General features: G+C 45.3%; 1 long non-coding RNA gene across 1 annotated transcript in view; it reads left to right on the forward strand.

Moving 5' to 3' along the window:
* Positions 1-21,259, forward strand: part of LOC145514710 (uncharacterized) — a 603,149-nt gene that overhangs the window by 405,090 nt on the left and 176,800 nt on the right. The window lies entirely within an intron of this gene.

The raw sequence follows: 21,259 nt of genomic DNA on the forward strand, positions 1-21,259 counted from the left end.
GTCCTGGTTGAACTCTCAGCTCACAGTGATCACCAACCACCAGCTCATAGGTGATCACATCTGTAGATGACAGTGACCCTTGTTGAAACCCAGTGGGTAGAGGAAATACCTAGTGAGCCCAGCCAACCCATAGATTCATGAAAAATAGTAACACTTTCATTGTTTTAAGCCCCTAAATTTGGGGAAGAGACTTTGATGCTAGGAAAGATTGAGGGCAGGAGAAGAAGGGGATGAGAGGGGATGAGATGGTTGGATGGTATCACTGACTCAATGGACATGAATTTGAGCAAACTCCAGAAGATAGTGAAGGACAGGGAAGCCTGGCATGCTGCAGTCCACAGGGTTGCAAAGAGTTGGAGACAACTTAGCAGCTGAGCAAAAACAACAAATTTGGGGATGACTTGTTATCTAGCAGTAGATGACTAACCTACTAGAAGTGAAAATTTTTAAATACCAGGATAAATTTAGCACATAGTAGGTGCTTAATTAAAATGGGTACGAGGAGGAAGGGGTAAATTCTGTCTCTTGGCATTCAGATTCCCTTATGATTGTCCACTGTAACCTTCCACTTTATGAAGACAAGTTCTCTGTTGAACTGCATCTATCTGTACCACAGGCCAGCAATCCTGACTCAGAGCAGTCCTTCCTAGAGGGCAGACGGTACAGTTCCATAGCAGAGGGGGCATTGTCCTTTAGAAAATGCCAGATCCTTTATAAGCTGGAGAGTTACAGTCCCTGCTTGGTAATTGCCCTGCCCCCTGCTAGTGCTTCCATTGTTGGCTCCCATAATAAAGTTCAGTCTCATGCTCATTTTTTAGCTTCCTAAATGGAGCCTGCCATGAAACAGCCATTTGTATCAGGATCTCAGGCAACCACGGCTGTTCCCAGCCTCAGCAGCCCCACCGCTACTGCCTCAGTTGAGGTCTCCATCATCTCTCCCTTGGATAATTACAGCTGCCCCTAACAAGTCTCCTAGCATCTTGGCTTACACGCCTTCATTCCATTCTCTGTAGCAAGCAGTAGGCCATTTCTAAAGCACAAATTGAATCATTGCACTTTGCTTTTTTAAAGTCCCTCCAAAAGGCTCCCCACTGTCTCAAAGCAGTGTCTCTCAAACTGGATTAATGAGCATTTTGTAGAATATGGGCTAGGAATGAGATTCGTAGTTTAATACATTTGGCAAATCCTGGGTTAAACAGAGTTTTCCACGTATGTGTGTGTGTGTGTGTGTGTGTGTGTGTATGTGTGTGTGTGTGTGTGTGCGCATGTCATAGGATTTCTCAGAGCATTCAGTATGCTGATACAAATCATGATTCTTCAAAAGGGGTTATATAAAATGCAACATTTACTAAACTTACTTTCTTGGCAGGCTGTCTTTGGTTCATTGAGTTAAGGTTTAAAATTTTTGAAATAATTCCAAGTTCCTTCATTTGACATGCAAGCTTCTTCATGATCTGATCCCTGCGTATCTCTGCAACTCAAATCCCTACGTTTTCCCTAAGTTATTGCTTATGAGAACTTGGCGCTTTTTTTTTTTTTTTAATCTTAAAGTGTTTTTTTTTTTAATTTTAATAAATTTATTTATTTTAGTTGGGGGCTAATCACTTTACAATATTATAGTAGTTTTTGCCATACATTGACATGAATCAGCCATGGGTTTACATGTGTTCCCCCTCCTGGACCCCCCTCCCACCTCCCTCCCCATCCCATCCCTCTGGGTCATCCCATTGCCCCAGTCCTGAGCATTTGTCTCACGAATCGAACATGGAATGGTGTTCTGTTTCACATATGATAATATACATGAGAACTTGGCACTTTTGCATCTGCATTCCTTGCACCCCAAATCTCTTCTCTGTTGTAGCCTAGTTAATTTTTAGTCATCCTTCAAATGTCAAGTCAGTCTTCCCCCCTCCGGGAAATATCCTATCCCTACTCTACCCCACCCCACTCACCCCAGCCTCACCACCCTGGCCTGAATTATATGTCCACCTCACATTATCTCATGATTTTTCCTGTTACAGTAACTTCTACCCAGCCTTATAACTGCCTGCTAGTCTTTCCTTCTGGCTCCTTAGCACTTAAGTGTTTATTGAATAAATAAGCACTGAAAAATAGAACAAATTTTGAGACACATGCTGTTGACTAAGAACTTCCTGAGAGCAGGAATGTTTGTAGTAGGTATCTTTTCAGGCACCAATCCACCCATGGTCCAAACATGTCTCTCATGTTGATCTTACTCCATAGATGGTCTTTGGGATGCTAACTCCTTGGACCACATAAAATCATGTGAACAAAACTGGGCATAGTCAATTTAACTTTCTAAAAATTTGGACTTGACAGTTGCTGGAATGTTGTTCAAACTACAGAAAATATAGACTCCAGAGCTCTGGTGACCATTCTATATGGGAACAGATGGGAACAATGGGGCCAGAGCTAGAGCGGAAGCGTGAATGCTCAGATGTTCCTTAGCAATAAGCCAAGATGGGGAGAGATGGTGGCCTGTGTTGCTAACTGGTCTTACATGCTCCTTTCAGTGGTAGCTGAAGCCTGGCTCTGTTGGTGCCTGTGTTTGTTATAAGTGTACCATTCTGATGAATTTCCTTTTTCCCACTCCAGTTTGTTTGAAAGGGGTTCTTGTTGTGTGTTACCAGTAGGGTCTTGACTAAGCAACATTCAATTTTCTTTCCTTGAAAAGCTCAAATGTGGATGGCCTTATCCTCATGCTTCTCTTTCTCACAGCCACGTTGTGAATATTAATGGTAATACTTAAGCAGGTCGATTGTGCATTGAGACTATGAAATATGTGTGTCACTTAAAAACAAATGATTGTCAACATAGTGTCTGGGCTGAATTAGTCTCACCCAGCTTGTCACAATTGATATGAAAGGGAAGCTGTGACTATGAGTCTGTGCCAGACTTTATGCTTCCCAAGGTCAGGACCTAAATATGCAGATTCAAGAATGTGCTTTCTGAGTAATGATTTGTTATCATTAACTTGATGCACTGGTGGATTTATAGAGAGGAAAATGTTAATAAAAAGGTTCTTTGAGCTGCATTTCTGCTTTGCTGAGCTGTCATTCCATTAAGCAAATTTGAGGCAACGTAATTGTTACAAGATTCTCCATATTTGCAAATGAATTTGTGACATTATTTGGGAGATGAATGGGTTTTACCTTGACTTATTGGACTAAATCCATCTTGTTTTCAGGAGATATGCTGATTATGGTTTTCCATGAGCTTGCAGGGTTGCTAAAGCAGTTTGCTGTTGACAAGATAGCAGATAGATAGGCCTGGATTTAGATCTAGACACTGTCCCTCACTAATGGTGTGACCACGGTCCAGTTGCGTCTCAGAGCCTCAGTTCCCTCATCTGTCAAGTGGGCCCAATGTTAATACCTGGCTTATAGGGGGTTCGATGATAAATTTGATGATGTGAGACATTTCTCTGAAGAAGACATACAGATAGACAACAGGCACATGGAAAGATACTCAGCACCACTAATTATTAGAGAAAAGCAAATCAAAAGTACAGTGAGGTACCACTCACACCAGTCAGAATGGCAATCATTATAAGGTCTACAAATACCAAGTGCTGGGGAGAGTATGGAGAAAATGTAGTACTCCTACACTGTTGGTGGGAATGCAAACCGATGCCGCCACTAGGGAAAAACAGTATGGAATTTCCTCCAAAAACTAAAAACAGAGCTGTCATATGATCCAGGAGTCTCACTCCTGGGCATATATCCAGAGAAAACCATAATTTGAAAAGATGCATGCACAGCAGTGTTCATTGTAGTACTATTTACAATAGCCAGGACATGGAAGCAACCTAAATGTCCATGACAGATGAATGGATAAAGATGTTCTGTATGTGTGTGTGTGTATACACACATACGCAACGGAATATTACTCAGCTGTAAAAAGAATGAAGTAATGCCATTTGCAACTATGTGGATGGACCTGCAGATTATCATAGTAAGGGAGGTAAGTCAGAAAGAGAATACAAATACCACATGATATCACTTATATGTAGAAGCTAAACTCTGACACAAATGAACATATGTACAAAACAGAAATAGACTCACAGATACAGAAAACAGACTTGTGGTTGTCAAAGGGGAGGTGGGTAGGGGTGGCAAGGGTGGGGAGTTTGGGGTTAGCAGAGGCAAAATATTATACTTAGGATGGATAAGCAACAAAGTTCTACTGTATAGCACAGGGAGCCATATTCAACATCCTGCTGCAAACCATAATGGAAAGGAATATGAAAAAGTATTTATGTATATGTATAACCGAGTCCTTTTGCTGTACAGCAGCAAGTAACATGACCCTGTAAATAACAGGTAACATGTATACATCAACAATTTTTTAAAATTTTGATGATGTGTGTTTAAAAAAAACAAACTGGCATCCAGTAATTAGTAGTTAATTCCTCTTAAACTGTCTTTTGATCATGCCTTTAGAGCAAGAAGGAAATTTGCAATTAACACAAATATATACAGATCTAGTGTGTGACTACAAATGTAGGATTGGGGCCACACCTGGTTGAGGTGAAAGGTGCTGGAGTAGTTGCCCTCCCCCCACACACCTGTGACAGGTAACATCCAGAAGGGGCAAGAGTGAGCCCATATAAGTCAAACTCAAAGCAAAGCCATCCCAGACTTTAGCTTCATGATCATAAAGTGCATGTTCAAAATCCGGGGAATAGGCTGGAGTCACATGTGAATACGATATAGTCATTTTAATTGGCTGATAGACATGGTGTTTGAAGCACTTGTAGTTTTAGAATGTTCTATGGGATTCTAATTCCTTTCCTGAAAGTATCTGACAAGAAGCAATTTATGAAAGTAGTGTTCAGCTGGAAATGATACGGAATTTAGCATAAAACTTTCATTCTGGTTATTCTGACTGGTTCTGGTTTCTTTGCCCTTGGGCTCATCATTTCACCACGCGAATCCTGTTTCTGTATCTTTAAGATGGAGATAATATCACCATGTGACACAAATACATGTTTATTCATTCATCCAACAAATGATATCTGCAGGGCCAGGGATCTAGCAGTGAATAAACAGAAACAATCTTAACCTCCACTGGGGGAGGAGGTGAGATAATAAACCTCTTTAAAAAGTCAACTTTAGAGTTTGTCAGATAGTGGTAGCTGACTTCCCAGGAGTGAAACAGTTCAGGGAAGAAGGACTGCAAATGTCAGCAGTGGGTGGGGTCATCACTGTAGAACAGAGTGGCGAGGCTGGAACCTAGGCAGAAGGGGGTATGTGACTAAAGACCTGAGGAAGTGAGGGGGCAGCACTTGGTGATGCTGGGGGAAGGGTGAGAGCACCCCAGGCAGAGGCACAAGTGGGGACAAAGAACTTGAAGTGGGAGTAGGTCTGGAGAGTCTAAGGTGGCCAGAGTGGAATCAGTGAGGAGGAGAGAAGCCAGAGCTGAGGATGGAATGGTAGGTAGGACAGACAGGTAGGTAGGCAGACAGGTAGGTAGGCCTTGTGGACTTTTGTCAGGACTTGGACTTTTCCCCTGAGTGCGGTGGGAAACCAGTCACTGCAGAATGAGGAGTACCATTAACAGTACAGGCTGATTTAGGCTTAACAGTATTATCTAGACCCCCAGGGCCCTAAAAGGGAAGCCACAGACCTTTGGAAATGTGGCTGATGAGACAGAGGGACTGACTTTTCCTTTTTATTTCATTTGAATTAATTTAAATTTTAAAATAAATTATTGATTTGGTTGCACTGGGTCTTGGTTGTGGCACGTGCAGTCTTCGTTGCATCATGCAGGATCCTCCCCTGCTTTGCACAGGCTTCTCTAGTTGTGCTGTATGGGCTCAGTAGTTGTGTCACAAGGGCCCTGTAGTTGCGGCACATGGGCTCCATTGCTTGCAGGCTCAGTAGTTGCGCTACGTGGGCTTAGTTGCACCAGGCATGTAGGATCTTAGTTTCCCGTTGTTTTTTGTTGTTGGTTCCCTGACCAGAGATCAAACCTGTGTCCCCTGCGTTGAACCACAGGACCACCAGGGAAGTCCCTGACAATGATTTCTTGATTCGGTGATTGGAAAACTTTTAAGTGTGTTTGGAACAACTTGAGTATGTGAATGTCTTTTTTCAACTTTACATTTATGAGTTCTAAATATAGATCAGGTATTTCCAACAACATTTTTTACCATCTGAATTGAAATGTTCTAAAATTGTAAAAGATACTTCTCATTTGTAAAACATAGGATGAAAAAAACTAAGGTTAAAAAGCTTCAGTGATATTGTTATATTCAGTGTATGTTTAAATAATATTTTGAATCTATTAGATTTTATATAATATAGTAATGCTAATTTCACCTGCTTTTTTTACATTTTAAAAATATAACCCCTGGAAAATGATGAGTGGCAAACATGACTCACAATTAGAGAGCAGTGATGCAGAAAAAGTTGTGCACTACGTTTGGTTGATGTGAATGAATTTATTCATTCTGTCATTCATTCTTTCATTACAGATGTATTGGGTGCTTTCTGTGGGTGGAGCACAGTGCTCCTAGAGAGAGAGTTGGGTGCCTCCTGCCCTCATGGGACTTGTATTTTAGGAGAGACAGACAAAAAAATAATCAAATAAAGCAATATCATGCTAAGTGCTATGGAAGCAAAAATAATGGTATGAGAAAGAATAGGGAGGGGACTTCAGATGGACTGTGGAGGCAGGCCCTCAGAGGACCTGAGGGATTAGTGCTGCTGGAGGATTGTTACCAAATTGCCACGCAGAAGTGCTTTTTAAACCCTCAAGTGCTGTCACAGTGAGTTATTGTTAATATCTGTGTTCTTAGGGGCAAGCCATTCGGCTGGAATATGATCCCCTTGAGAACAGAGACTGACTCTCAGTTAACAGTTCACAAGGGTGTCTGCCTGGTGTAGACACTTTTGAGGTGTTGGCGAGGATGTGAGCACCAGGGATGCCTGGGGACATAGCTAGAAGCACTAAACAGGCTCCAGATTCCACTGAGTTTGGTTGGAAGGGAAATGCAGTGGTTCAAATAGGAGTCAGGTGTCCTCCAGGCTAAATAAATAGTATGCATGGGGGTGTGGTAGGGATCCTAGGCAGGTAAAGACCGAGTGGAGAAGATGCTTAGAGAAAGAGGATATAACCTGTGGGTCTGAAGCCTGTGGGAGCTTTGAGTAGGTGGAGAGGAGTGGGGAGGGTGTTCAGGACAGGAGGCAAAGGACAAGCAGACATTTGAAAGTGGGATCTGGTGGCCAAGATTAAGGATGCTGCCAGGAAAGAGGGGGAACAACTGCTATTTGACTCTGTCCTTTGCAGCCAAAATGGTAGGTCTGGTCTTTTGAGTTCTGAGAAGTCACTAAATATATGGCCCCAGAGAGAAATGAGATCTAAATATAGATTGGATCTTTCTAATAAAAATGTACCATCTGAATTGAGTTACTCTGTAATTGTAAAAGCATTCCAGATTTTGAAAATTTAAGATGAAAAAAAGGAAAAAGAAAACTCAATTATATTTTTTATATTTATTCTGTGTTGAAATAATATTTGGATATATTGGGTTAAATAGGTTATAGTAACAGTGCTTTCACCTGTTTCTTTTTACTTTTGTTTTAAAGTAACAACCAGAAAATTTTCAGTTACAAACACTGCATATGCATGTGTGCATGCTCAGTTGTGTCTGACTGTTTGCAACCCCATGGACTGTAGCCCACCAGGCTCCTCTGTCCATAGGATTTTCCAGGCAAGAATGCTGGAGTGAGTTGTCATTTCCTTCTCCAGGGGATCTTCCCAACCCAGGGGTCAAACCTGAGTCTCTTGCGTCTCCCTCCTGCACTGACAGGCAGTTCTTTACAAACATTGCTCACATTCTGCTTCTGCTATAGAATTCTGCTCATGGTGCTGCCATGGCCAGCACAGCAGCAGAGGCAGCCTGGTCCCAGCCCAGCCTAGCTTTCCTCTCTGTGAAGGTCTTCAGATGGGTCTTGAATGTCAAGGCTTTCAGACACCCCTATAACTCCTTGCAAGTGGGCATCAGAGTCACAGCTCCAACATTTTAAGGAGCAGCTTAGCTTTTGCATTGAAAGGGACAAGTGGTTCCTTGATCAGATGCACCCATATTTCCACCTAGAGCTCTGGTTCCTTGCCATGTGTCACTCTAGTGAAGTAGATACGCTTGTCCTGTTTGTGAATCTCATGCGTGGGGAGTGAGATCTTTGGCTTCAGTTTGCACAGTGTAGACAGGATCCAAACCTAGATCCTGGACATCTCCTCACCCTTGATGCAGTCATCAAACCCTTGACAATAATGCTTTCAGGGACTTCCCTCTCCCCATTTCTCAGGTGAAAAACTGAGACCCAGAGACAGAGACTTTGTCAGGGATCCTGCTACCACTGTCTTCATCACCAGCAGTTTCCTCCTAAGTGGAATTCCATGGAGAGAAAGATGATTTACCCCCTCCGGAGCCAAGAGGAAATTTGGGGCCTCTCTTCTCCTGGCCCATTAATATGGGACAGTAAATCCAAGATTTTTGGGGCGCTCATTTGAACCAGGAAAAATGCTGTCAAGGTGATGGTGGCCTGGTAGAGAGCAAACGTCCCCTTCCCAAATCCTACGCGTACCCCTTCTCCTCCCTCCATGTGTCTGGCTTTCCTGCCTCCAGGGAGACCCGCAGCTGCGGACAGTGCAGGCTGGGTGGGGATGGTGCTGGCTCTGGGTGACGCACAGAGGCCCTGGCTGCTGCTGATTTCGTCCAGGATTCAGGGCTGGGAGCCAGGTGGGCGGAGATAAGACTCACCCTGGTGACAGGGCCTCCCACATGCTGTTTGTAAGCACATCTCCGGCCATCTGGGCCCTGTCCCCATGCCTTGCCTCCGTCCTGGGAAGCCGAGCCGTGTCACACACACACATACACACTGCACTTTAATGCATCCTAGGCCAGAGTGTTTGGGTAGAAACATGAGATGGAGCAAAAGGCTCATCCCCAGGGAGGATCATCCCCAGGCATCACCATAGACTCCTCGGAGCTTATCAGAGGCCTTACCCAGGGCATGTTGGGAGGTGCTGGGCCCCAGCTCTGCTGCCCCCAGCCCAGGGATGTGACAGCAGCTTATACTTCTCCTCTCCCTAGTGTCCCCTGTGGTCATGGCTCTCCACTGATTGACAGCATTTTACATCCCTAAAAATTACATTCTTTATCTGAAAAGAAACACCCTGAAATTTAGCAACAGTAAATGTCTTTGGGTGTTGAGTATATGGATGATTTTTCTACCTCTAATTTCCTTTTCTTTACTCTGAACATTTTCTTCATGAAGCCTATATTACTTTATAACAATAATATTTGAACAAAGTTTTTTTCTTTTTTCCTGCCTGGAAAGCGGGATATGACTTCCATGGAGCAGATTGGCTCCTTGGAGCAAAGATGAGTGTTTCTGAATTTGCCCCAGACTCACCCACATCCCCACATGCTTCATCCTCCTTTTTGCTCCAGCCCTATTTCTTCTTCCTGGTGGCGGCAGGTGTGGGTGGTGGTGGGGAATGGAGGGAAGGATGCCATTCTCTCCATGCTGAGAGCTTTATTTACTTTGTTTCACTTATTCATCAGAAATAAAGTCGGTCATAAGAAAGGAACACCATGGGGGAGGAGAGCCCTTTGATGCTGGGTTTCAGGCCCCTACCAGCAGGTCACACATCCCTGCCCAGGGTTTGTTCCGTGGCCACGTCGCTTTCATCACACATCACGTGCTGTCACTACCACTCTTTCATTGCACCTCTGCTGCACCCTAGAGCTTCCACTGGGCAAGTCCATGACTTGTCTGTCCTCCCCTCTCACAGATTATATTAGTCATGATTTTCTTTTATATACCTGACCTGGGAATTTGACTCTCTGAGCTCATCTCTGGAGCTTTCTCTTTCTCCACTTTGTCCAGTGACAGGATGAGCAACCAGCTAGCTTCATTGTATCTGTTGTTTTACCAAAAATGTTTCAAGTATCATATGCACAGTCATCCAGCCCACACTTATTATAAGTGGTTGATGAGGAGGATGCAATGCTGGCGCTTTGTGTATTGCTACTATCACATGACAGCTGTGGACTATCAGTGGTCTCTTTACTACTGGAACTAGAGTCATTAGTGTTTTTACATCTAGTCAGATTAAAGAGCCAATTTCATAACCCCCATAACCAATTCAGGAAACTCATCCTTGTCTATTTCTCTGTCAGTCTGGAAGGACATCATTGTTGAGCTGTCAAGAAGAAAAGCTATCATGGCTTCTAGTTCTTTGTGACAAAACCTCAGATGTGTGGCCTTCTGTCCCATTATTTCCATATTGTCAGAGCATTTATTGTCTCCCTGGGAGTTGCAACTTTTTATATGTTTGCTGTGGCTGAACCAAGAAAGAAAGCATATGCATATTTCTATAGAAATTATGATTGCATAAAAGATTTTGAGGAGATGAGGAAGGTAAGTATGTTTCAGAGTGCAAAGTGATTTTGGAGTAGAAAGAATTTCTTTGGGTTGAGTTCCATGGAACTTTGTCACTGACTTTTGTTCTTATTTGGACTTCTCTGGTGGCTCAGCTGGTAAAGAATCTGCCTGCAATGAGGGAGACATGGGTTTGATCCCTGGGTTGGTAAGATCCCCTGGAGAAGGGACGGCTTCCCACTCCAGTATTCTGGCCTGGAGAATTCCATGGACTGTATAGTCCATGGGACTGCAAAGAGTCAGACATGACTGAGTGACTTTCACTTTGTTGTTGAACTATGAAAATATGAACTATGAATATCTGGGCTAAGGAATAGTTTCTGTTGATAAGTAAGCAATTAACAAATACCATGGACACTAAAAAATATAATCCTTAAAATTCTATTCCTCTGGAATCACTCTTGGTATCAAAATCTATGTTAGTCATGGTTCTACAGAGAAACAAAACCAATAGAATCTATCTGTCTGTCTGTGGAATTAATTCACGTGATTGTGGAGGCTGAGAAGTCCCAGTCCACAAGCTGGAGACCCAGGAAAACTGTTTTTGCTTCTGGTCCATGTCTGAAGGCCTGAGAACAAGGAGGATAAGTGGTGTTAGTTCCAGTCCAAGGCCAGGAGAAGACTGATGTCCCCACTCATGTAGTCAGAACAGGCAGAGTTCCCTTTTACTCAGCCTTTGTGTTCTATTCAGGCCTTTGATGGAGAAGGCAATGGCAACCCACTCCAGTACTCTTGCCTGGAAAATCCCATGGACGGAGGAGCCTGGTAGGCTGCAGTCCATGGGGTCGTGAAGAGTTGGACACTACTGAGTGACTTCACTTTCACTTTTCACTTTCACGCATTGGAGAAGGAAATGGCAACCCACTCCAGTGTTCTTGCCTGGAGAATCCCAGGGATGGTGGAGCCTGGTGGGCTGCCATCTATGGGGTTGCAGAGTCAGACACGACTGAAGTGACTAGGCAGCAGCGGCAGCAGCAGGCTTTTGATTTGATAAGGCCCCTATTCAAGGCCTAGTGAAGTCCACCCTCATTAGGGGGTACAATCTACTCAGTCTAGTGATTTCTCTTGGTAAAAAGAGCATTTCTCAGAATATCTACTTACCAAGTTGAGTGGGTGAGAAATCATGCATGTATTATGGTGTATGTGCATATGGGTATGTATAGTAGTGTTTAATCACTAAGTCGTGTCTGACCCCTTGCGACTTCATGGAACTGTAACCTTCCAGGGTCCTCTGTCCATGGGATTTCCCAGGAAAGAATACTAGAATGGGTTTCCATTTCCTTCTCCAGGTGATCTTATCTTTCCAACCCAGGGATCAAACCTGCGCCTTCTTGCATTGGCAGGTGAATTCTTTACCACTGAGTCACCAGGGAAGCCCTGTGTGTATGTATAAGCATACATATATATAGTTTATTGAATTTATTTAATTAGTAGCTTTTATATACTAAAATTATATTTTTGCATAATAATGATCATATTCAAAATAGTTTACCTCTGGAAGGCAGAAAAGGAAAGGAGATTAGAGAGGGATTCACAGAGGCTTCAAATTTATCTATAATATTTTATTTCTCAATAAAATGCTAAGATTTTATTAAGCTGGGCAGTTGTGAACCAGGTGTATTTTATATTATCTCAATACATTATGACATGTTGAAGATATTTACAATGTAAACGGAAGGAAGGGAGTGAGGGAGGGAAAAAGGAAGGATGGAAAGTAGGGGGAAAGGGGCAAGAACAGAGGAGACCAGGTGACACTCAGAATGATGCCAAAATCAGGCCACAGAGCCAGCTGGGAGGAGCCCCTGCCACCACTGTCCCCAGAATGTCAACCTTGGCCCCAACACCATTGCCACCCACTTCCAGAATAAAGTCTCTGTGGTCCCCCGTCACCTCCCAATCCCATTCAGGCATATCCCAGGTTACACACCTCACTCTAGATGCCCAGGGGGAGGGGGAAGAGAAAGGAGGTATTTTGCATTTTCACCTTCTCTATGGAGAGGTGGTCCCTGTTGCATAATGTGGAGAGTTTCTGTAGTGCAAGAAGGGTTTGAAGGTTCAAATAACAGCCCCAAATTAAAAAGCCCAGTGCCAACCATGCCTGGGAAGACTGGGATCCCTCTGGAAGATCCCAAGCTGGGTCTTGGACCGCCAATCCTTCCTTCCATCCTGGCCCATCCCCCACCCTATGCTCCCAGAGGAGCAGATATCCTCAGCCCAACTTTATGGACGCCAGAGAACTGGACTTGCCAGAAGCAAAGACTGAAATCCACATCTGCTTAACTTCCAGTTAAGAGAGGTACTTCCCACAGAAGCTTGCACCTCCTCTCTCTGGTTTCACCCTTATCACAGACACGGTTCCTTCCAGCGCTCACTTCATCCTTGCCGTGGGGGAAAGGGAAAGACGACGTGAACTTTTCCTTTGTTGCCCTGATCAGAATACTTTGGTGAGCATTGGCTTTACTAAATCAAACATGGTAGCAGACATCCAGACATGGCATTGAACGGAGACCTATGCGAGAGGAGGCATTTTCTTTTTTTCCTAAAGTCAGTGACCATGGGGGTTTCTAGGAGCTGGGACAGTGAGGGGGGAAATGTCTTATTTGAGACTCTGGACACTCTTCAAATTGTTCTGGGTGAACATCTGTATCAATAGTCCACCAATAGGAAAGACTAAAGATCTTCAGTGCAAGTATGAAAAGGGGTGGGGCCAAGGTACAGACGTGCCTAAAGAGAAGGTGTCTTGGCGCCAAAGACATGGGTTGTGTGCAGAAGACTGACCCTTCTTCAAACCACCCAACTGTGTATTCAAGGCTCAGAGAAGAGTCACATTTTCTCAAAATTCAGTAAGAGGCATCTTTCATTTCAATCTCCTCCCTTTGTGTAGCAGACACAATACTCTAGTGACAAATGCAGGTGAATTGAATTTTGTTTTGTTTTTTTTCCCCCATAATAGTTGCATACAGCAGAAAACTAACGTATTAGTTATCAGAGGTGAAAATAAGCATAATGCCTGATCCTGAACTTGAAATTGCATTAACTTCAGCCAAATGGCTTTTGATTGAATTGCACATTTGTTTTCCTTGTCTTTTTTTTTTTTTCCTCTTCTTTTTGTGAAATTTCCATTTACCTGTGATGATCATAGCTTATTAGTGGGCCACTTTGGAGCACACTAAAATGAGAGCACTCTCATTTAATGCACCACTGCCTTACCCACAGGCTCTTAGATGCTCACCCTGAAGCCTTTAGCATTTATCTCCTCCAAACCTAGACTCTAGGATATATCTTTTTCCAATTCACTTTTTTTAATGCACAGAATCAAAGCCTATGTGTCTATTCAGGAGAATGGGGGCTTTTGTTCAGTGAGTAGAGCCTGGTATTGAAAATGGATATCATTTGAGCATTTCCTATGTGCCTGGTGCTTTATATAGATTATATCTAATCCTTACATCATCTGAGGAAGGGAGATATTATCCTCACTTAACTGATTACAAAACAGGATGTTAAAGGAGATGATAGACTGATTGGAAGGATGAGAGAAAGAGAAGGATAAACAATAAACCCTGGAGTTCGGCCTGAACACAAGGTGGATGGTGTTGCCCTTAAGAGCTGGAAACCTGGGTAACAGGGATTAACTGTGGGGTGAAGATCAAAGGGATGGTTTAGAAGTCATTTAATTTGAGAGGCCCCACTAAAGGCCAAGTGGAGATGTCAGCCACAGGGTTGTTGAATTTAGGAGTTAAGAGAGAGTTGAACTTTTGGGCTGGCCTTGGAATCAGTGTACCTAAGTAACCACACTCAGTGCCAGCTGGCTGGCAAGTGTCTGGGCCCAGAGTGCCCCCCCCCCTTACTGGGCTTTGTGATTGCAAAGCCCAGCTTCCTCCTCTGTCCCTTATACCCTACTCCTGAGCCCAGGGGGAGAATGGATGACATTCAGAGTCAGTCACCCATGCTGGGGCCTTTAGGCTGGGAAACAATTGTAGATTTTATAATTGCAGGAAAGGATAAATTTATCAAAGCAACATATACATTTCTATGCCTCATTTAATTCCACCTAAACGCAATAGAAGATTGGAAGCAGGAATTCCCCCATGAGAAAATGTTTCACTTCCTTGCCTTAAATCAGAATTATCATGAGATTTGCCATCCCATCACGTCAGCCAGAGATGTCTGATTCTTCTCAGAGTTCTCACAGATAATCTTGCTCCCATTTCCACTGAAAAGGACTCTGAAATTTGGTGCTTAAAACGCTGTGTAATCTCCTTTCCTTTGATTTTGGTCCAGACCAGCTCAATTCAGAACACATTTATTAAAAATGTATATGTGTCCAATCTGATGGAGAGAAACAAGGGTGTGTGCATTATTTCCTAAAAGGAAAGTTATGATGTGTGGTCTGTCTAAGAATCTTATTGGGATGGAATGTAATTGCATGACCATCAAAGAAAGCTACATTTAACCACTTGTAGCTGTACATTGCTAACTACCTTTAAGGAAACTGACTGCATCATGAGCCTGTCAGTCTGGCAGTAATGGTAGTAAATGTGGATTTTGGTCCTATAGGTGGTTTCTGTTTACCATGGCTATATGGTGTGGCTCAAGAGGGACTTACTCTTGAGGCAGGAGAAGGGTGTCTATCTGTGAGACATCATAGGAGAACAGAATGAGGAGTTAAAATGAAATCAAAGCCTGAGCATATAGCACCAAAAGAAGACCCATTTATTAAAAATATTTTGTGCAGAAGACACTGTTCATGAAGCAGGAATGATAAGTTTGGCTTATTGTCCTCTTGCTATTCACAAGCTAATAGGGAGCAGATAACCCATTCACCAGCAATTTTAATACAGTGCAATAATCTTAAGGGCAGAGTAATATGGGTGAGAGGTGGACAATCCCACCACTGGGGGAAGTAGAAAGGACTTCCTGGGAGGGGTGTCATTAGAGCTGGGCCTAGAGTGCTAAAATTTGGATGCAGGAAGATGGGTGTGGAGAGAGCCTCAAAGACAGAGGGAGCAGCAATAAAAGACTTGGAGTTGAGAACCCCAGTTTAAGTCATGGGAAGAGTGAGGAACACACTGACCACACAGGACAGGGGTTCATGATCACCACAACTGAAATGGAAGTGTGGAAACAGTCAAGGGGACTGTGGATATTCTCCAGTGATGGAGGCTGGGATTTACTCTTTGGATGATGGAAAAGTATAGAGGTTCCTTGAACAGAGAGAGGCATGGTGTGGTCAGAGCTACACTTCAAGGAGGTTAATCAGACAGTTGTGTGTGGCGTGAACTTTGTGGATGGGGTTGAGGGGGCATTTGAGGCCACCATTCAGCCTAGGTAACATTAGTCCACATAAAAGTACTGTAAACACATGAGTGCATATAAACAAGTTTAAAAATCAGGGACTTGAACTTTGCAAAATCACTGGTCCCTTCAATACCTTCTCTCAAATTCTTTCCCTGTCTCCAAACATTGAGATTGTCAAGAGAAGCCAGTCATGTCATCTTTGAGTCTTAATATCCTTCAGTGGCTGTTCTTTATCTCTAGAGCAAAAACCAAGCTTTGGTGTAGAATTTCAGGTCTTTACCCATCTGGCCTCACTTCACCCAACTCAGAGCTCCCACCAAACCACCTTGGCTGTCCCGCCATTTCCACTTCTTCTACCAAAGGATTTTTGCTCCCATTTCTCTGTGTCCACTCAGCACTCCCCCATCCTTCCGAGCAGCTGGCTCTGTGTTGCTTTTGCTCAGCAGCCCCCATAGCTCCTTGAGTCGGGAAGCTTGTCTCTCATCCGTGAACTGCTGGGGCTCAACACAATGACCCCATGATCAGATACTCTTCTAGCCCAGCCCCAGGATTGTTGGCTTCTGCAGCAGGTGTTAACACAGCGGTCACACCTTCCCCCAGGCCATCAAATGAGTATCCCCGACCTCAGGATCCCCATTCCACCAGGGAGGCTGGACTCTAGGGCTTTCCAGTTGAGTCTCTAGGAACATGGAGTCTAAAGGAAACTTACTTCAAAGCCTTGAGAGCACAGGCAATTCTTGGCCAATTCTGATTGAGAAGGTGCCTGTTGGCCTCCCTTTCCCAGGTCATCCTGGGAAGTGTTTTCTAAACTTAAAGGATCTGGGTCCTCAGCTCTCATGCCTGTGTAGGTAGAGGGAGCTGGCCAAGGGAGATGAGTGACTCCAGTGGACTACTTGTCAAGGTAGTCAGTTCCAGATTCTCTCCTAAAAAGTCTTGGTAAAGGAAGACAGAGCGACTCAGAGCTGTTTCCTCAGAAACACGGCCTCAGGCTGATCCTCCATATATTGTCATTTTTGTACCATTTGTGTCACACACCTGCTCCTCCCTGGATGCTGTACCTGGTTACCTCCTCGCATCCACATACACACCAGTGAGTTCTAAGTCTGCCCTGGACACAAGGTCCCACCTGAGGATGATGTATGACTCTGTCTCTGCCTACAGAGAAAAGGAATGGTGTCCATGGAGTGCTGAGGATCCCTGGGACGGGGTTGGAAGTGAAGATAACAGACCAGCAAAAATCAAGAGTCAAATGCCCACTGTACCTACAAAGACTGAGCTCTTTTCTCGAGATCCTTACTGTGGCTAGACCAGACCCTGGTCTGCATCCTTTACGTACAATACCTCCTTCTTCTGCCCCAACCCCCTACCACCTTAGCATCCTCAAAACCACTCTGAAGGGGCCACTGTGACCATTCACAGAGCAAAAGGAACGGCTTGTTTAGTGACTTTCCCTGAATCTCATGGTTAGTAAGTGGTGAAGCTGGCATTTAACTCAGGATCTGCCAGGTCAGAGTCCAGCCACCGTGATAAGAGGCGGCCTTTGGAACCCAGGAGACTGGGTTTTCTTCTTTGCCCCACACAACTTAGCATGGAACATAATTCTCTTAGCAGTATTTGTTGGCATAGAAATCCACACTATGTTCTTTGCAGTTTTGATCCAAGATTCAGGAGTCCTCTGAGTTAAAGGTCAAACATGTGACATTCACTCATGTGAGAAATATGTTGCTATCCATCTCTGGGTACAGATTCTCCTGTTAAAATATGTTTTCCTTGCCTCCATACTTGTGCACATGTTTTTCTTTCCCTGGAATGCCTTCTCCTTTCTTCTTATTTATGATTCTTCATTCTTCAAGGTCCAGCTACAGCATCTCCTCCTCTTCTGCCAGAGATGCCAGGATGAGGCACTCTGTGTTCAGGTGTGCCCCGTTACTGAGAGCCACAATGTGGCGCCAGAGTGGTGTCAGCAGCTGCCACCTTCACGCATAACTTTGTTCTGCACAGCGTGGCAGGCTGTGAAGTGGACTCAGCACAGAGGAATGGTTAAAGATGCTCTCCCCTTGGAAACTTGACTCTGGGGAAAGACCCAGATCACTGCTTCTGTCAGTCCCCCTCCCTCCGGCTCCTGGGACTGTAATACTGTGGGAAATTATGTAGCAGAGTAGAGCTCCCAAGAGCACATGCACATCTGATGGTTGAACTGAAATTCAACTCCTTTAGTGAAGCTAATGAGCTTCTGCTATGGGCACAGGGTCAAGAGAAAACGGATGGCTGAGGAGACACCTGGATGGCACCAGCAGACTGGACTTTGCAGCCTCCTGGGGAGCCCAGGAATGGGATCTTGAAAACCCTGCTACAAACTACACTTTGTATATCCATGAAGGACTCTGCCATGTGTCACGGAGCCCCTAGCCACAGGATTTCCTCAGCTGGAAAGCGCTCCTGCCCCAAAGTCTGGCTCTATTTTTAGGGTGGCCCACCTTCCACGGCTGAGTGCTGTGGGGGGTCGAAAGGCCTGGTCCTCTCACCCCAACTGCTGTGCAGGGTCCCCAACTCTTCGAGTTCCCTGTGGAGTTGGCTGAGCCTTCCGTGGAGACCCCACTGCACCTTCTGCCCAATTCAGCTTCTTTCCTTGCCCTCCTGTGGAGCACAAGAGGGCTCCATAATAGACATTTGGCTTACCAACCTCTGTCTCAAATTCTGCCTCCCAGCCAGTCAGCTTGAGGCAATACCCAGAGCGATTTTGCCGTAAAATGTGGAAAATGAGAAGACCAGAGGGGTTCAGTCCTTCCTCAGTGGTGTAGGCCTGCAGCTCCCCTGGTCAATTTTAAATGAGGAATGGTTGAGGGCAGACAGGTGGGGAGTCACAGAGATGCAGGGTGGGTTTGTGAATGATCACGTGCATGAATGAGTGAGGTGACCTGGTGGCCTTTGTGCTCCCTGGGGGCTGAGCTCATCCTGGTCTATCAGTGAACCCATCGCTCACTGGTCAGTGGCTCCTTCATCCCAAGAGGGGCCTCGGAGGACCCATCTATCGGCTCATCCTCTGCCTCTGCCTGGGCAGAGACAGACTCCATCTGGTTCTGAGGGGTCTTCAGATGGTGCCTGGTCTGGCAGCGCTGGAGGAGGCCCTCCTTCTGACACATCTCTGCATCCTGTCCGTTTCCTTTTAGGCCTTTTAAACTTGCTAGACCTGCCACAGACTGGGTGAATTAAATGACCCAAACCCACTGTTTCCCAGTTCTAGAGGCTGTAAGTCCAAAATCTAGGTGTTGGCTGGGTTGGTTCCTTATGGGGGTGGGGGGGAGGGAAGGGTCTGTTCCAGGCCTCTCTCCTTGGCTTGCTGGTAGGTGGCCATCTGCTGCATCCTTTCACGTCATATATGTGTTGCCTGTGTACTGGTTTGTGTCCAGAATTTCCTCATCTTACAAGGACAGCGGTCATATTGGATTAGAATCCACCCTCATGACCTCGCTTTAACTTGGTCACCTCTGTAAAAACCTCATCTCCAGATAAGCTCACATTCTGAGGTTCTAGGATTTAGAACTTTAACGAATGAGTCTAGGATTGAAGGGGGGGCACAGTTTAGCTCACAAGCCTGGCTTCTTCAAGCCAAGCCTGGAAGAAGGGCCTGTAGACAGCATGCTGCCTGTTTCTGCTCCCTGTTCCTGGAGACAGCAGGAGCTCTGGTGACTGACATCTGAAAGCACACTGTGGGACAGCCTTCCCTTCAGGGGTCCCTTTCCATGGCCTTGGCGGTCCCTGTAATTGACGCTTTTTAAACCTCTGCATTTCCCATCTTCTCTCTTTCTTGCTCAAGTCCAACACAGTGTTATACCCCTCCTCTCCTGTAACTTTCAACTTACGATGTTCCTAATCTAACCCTCCCTCTGTAGGCTGGATTACTGTTATGGATTTTTGAACTCCTTGACTCTTTCCTGCAAGTTTCCTCATCTTTGATGTGATGTTCTGTTGTGGGTGGACCTTCAGCTTCCTTGGTGTTACACGTGTGGGCATTGTCAGTGATCTGATAACTCAGATTTGGCACAGGAGTCCCCTGGAGCCAGTGGGCTATCTCGACTCCCCAGCAGTACAGGGATGGAATGTTAGAACCCATTGGCTTTGCTGGCTTCTCTCTCGATCCTAGCTTGTCTCTCATATGTCATCAGACAGCAGCTGCTGTGGTTTGAGTTCTGACTTTTCCGCTATAGGGCCCACCTTGGCACCCCACATTTTCTCTTCTCCTCAACTGCAGAGAAACTGAGTGTTTATCCCTGGGTCTCTCCCTGGCACGGGGTTGAAATGCCCACAGGATTGTGACAGACATGGTTCCAATCCGTCCTCTCCCCCTGGGGCCTTGGGTAGTATCCTCCCCTCCTTGAGCTGCTTTGGTTTCCTCTTATAGAATGACTTTGACGGTAACTATTGCACATGGTTGACCTGAGGATGAATACCATGGGAATGAAATTAAATCAGGAAGCGCAGGGCCAGGCACGTGGGTGGCTGTTGGGAGTATCTGTTCTCCAGAAGGCAGCTGGGAATAGATTGGTGGGGAGACAGGCTGGAGGAGACTCAGGCTCATACTGCCTCCTGAGCACAGGTGCACACACCTGCCTAGGATGGCCCTGACCCTTAATATCACCATCTCCATCCACCCTAAACTGCTCCCTGGATCCCGGGGCATCAGAGCTATTCAGAAGGCCTCTTAGGGAACAAGGCAAGATGGCGGCAGTGTGGTGCCGTGAACTTGGAAAGCACTGCACACCCTTGTCCTCTACATATCCTTCACCTGTGTAAGCATCTCAGCCTCTCTGAAGTCCCACTGCCATGAAGAAAGTGTGGCTGAGCCTCCTCCAAAGACTCTTTGTTGTTGTTGCACTGGTCTTGGTTGCTGCATGCAGGCTTTTCTCTGGTTGTGGCGAGTGGAGGCTGCTCTCGAGTTGTGGTGCACGGGCTTCTTGTTGCAGTGGCTTCTCTTGTTGTGGAGCACTGACTCTAGGTGCATGGGCTTCACTAGCTGTGGCTCATGGGCCCTAGAATGCACAGGCTTCAGTAGTGGTGCGTGGGTTTAGTTGTTCCATGGCATGTGAAATCCTCCTGGACCAGGGATCGAACCCGTGTCCCCTGCATTGGTGGGTGGATTCTTATCCACTATACCACCAGGAAAGTCCTTTTCCGAAGACTTTTGACCTCAGAACTTTTTCACTAAACTGTCAGGCAGGACACTGGTGTCCTGAGGGTCTCTTGGCACAGTGTGGGATCACTGGGTCAGCTGCGCCTCTGGTCCCTGCCTCCTCTCTGGCCACAAAGGCTGAGGCAGCTCATCTGAGAAAATATTGAGCCATCCCAAACTACATAAACCCCATTCTCCCTGCCCCCTAGAGCTTCCCTTTCCATGAGTAGATGAAAAAAGCACCTGTTGCAGAAAAATAAAATGCCTTATGTGGCAGACCAGTTGGCTGGCTCTCTTTGTGGGGTGTGTTGGA

This window comes from Giraffa tippelskirchi, chromosome 7, assembly GCF_054371585.1.
Source record: "Giraffa tippelskirchi isolate mGirTip1 chromosome 7, T2T-mGirTip1v1.2.pri, whole genome shotgun sequence".
Lineage (NCBI taxonomy): Eukaryota > Metazoa > Chordata > Mammalia > Artiodactyla > Giraffidae > Giraffa > Giraffa tippelskirchi.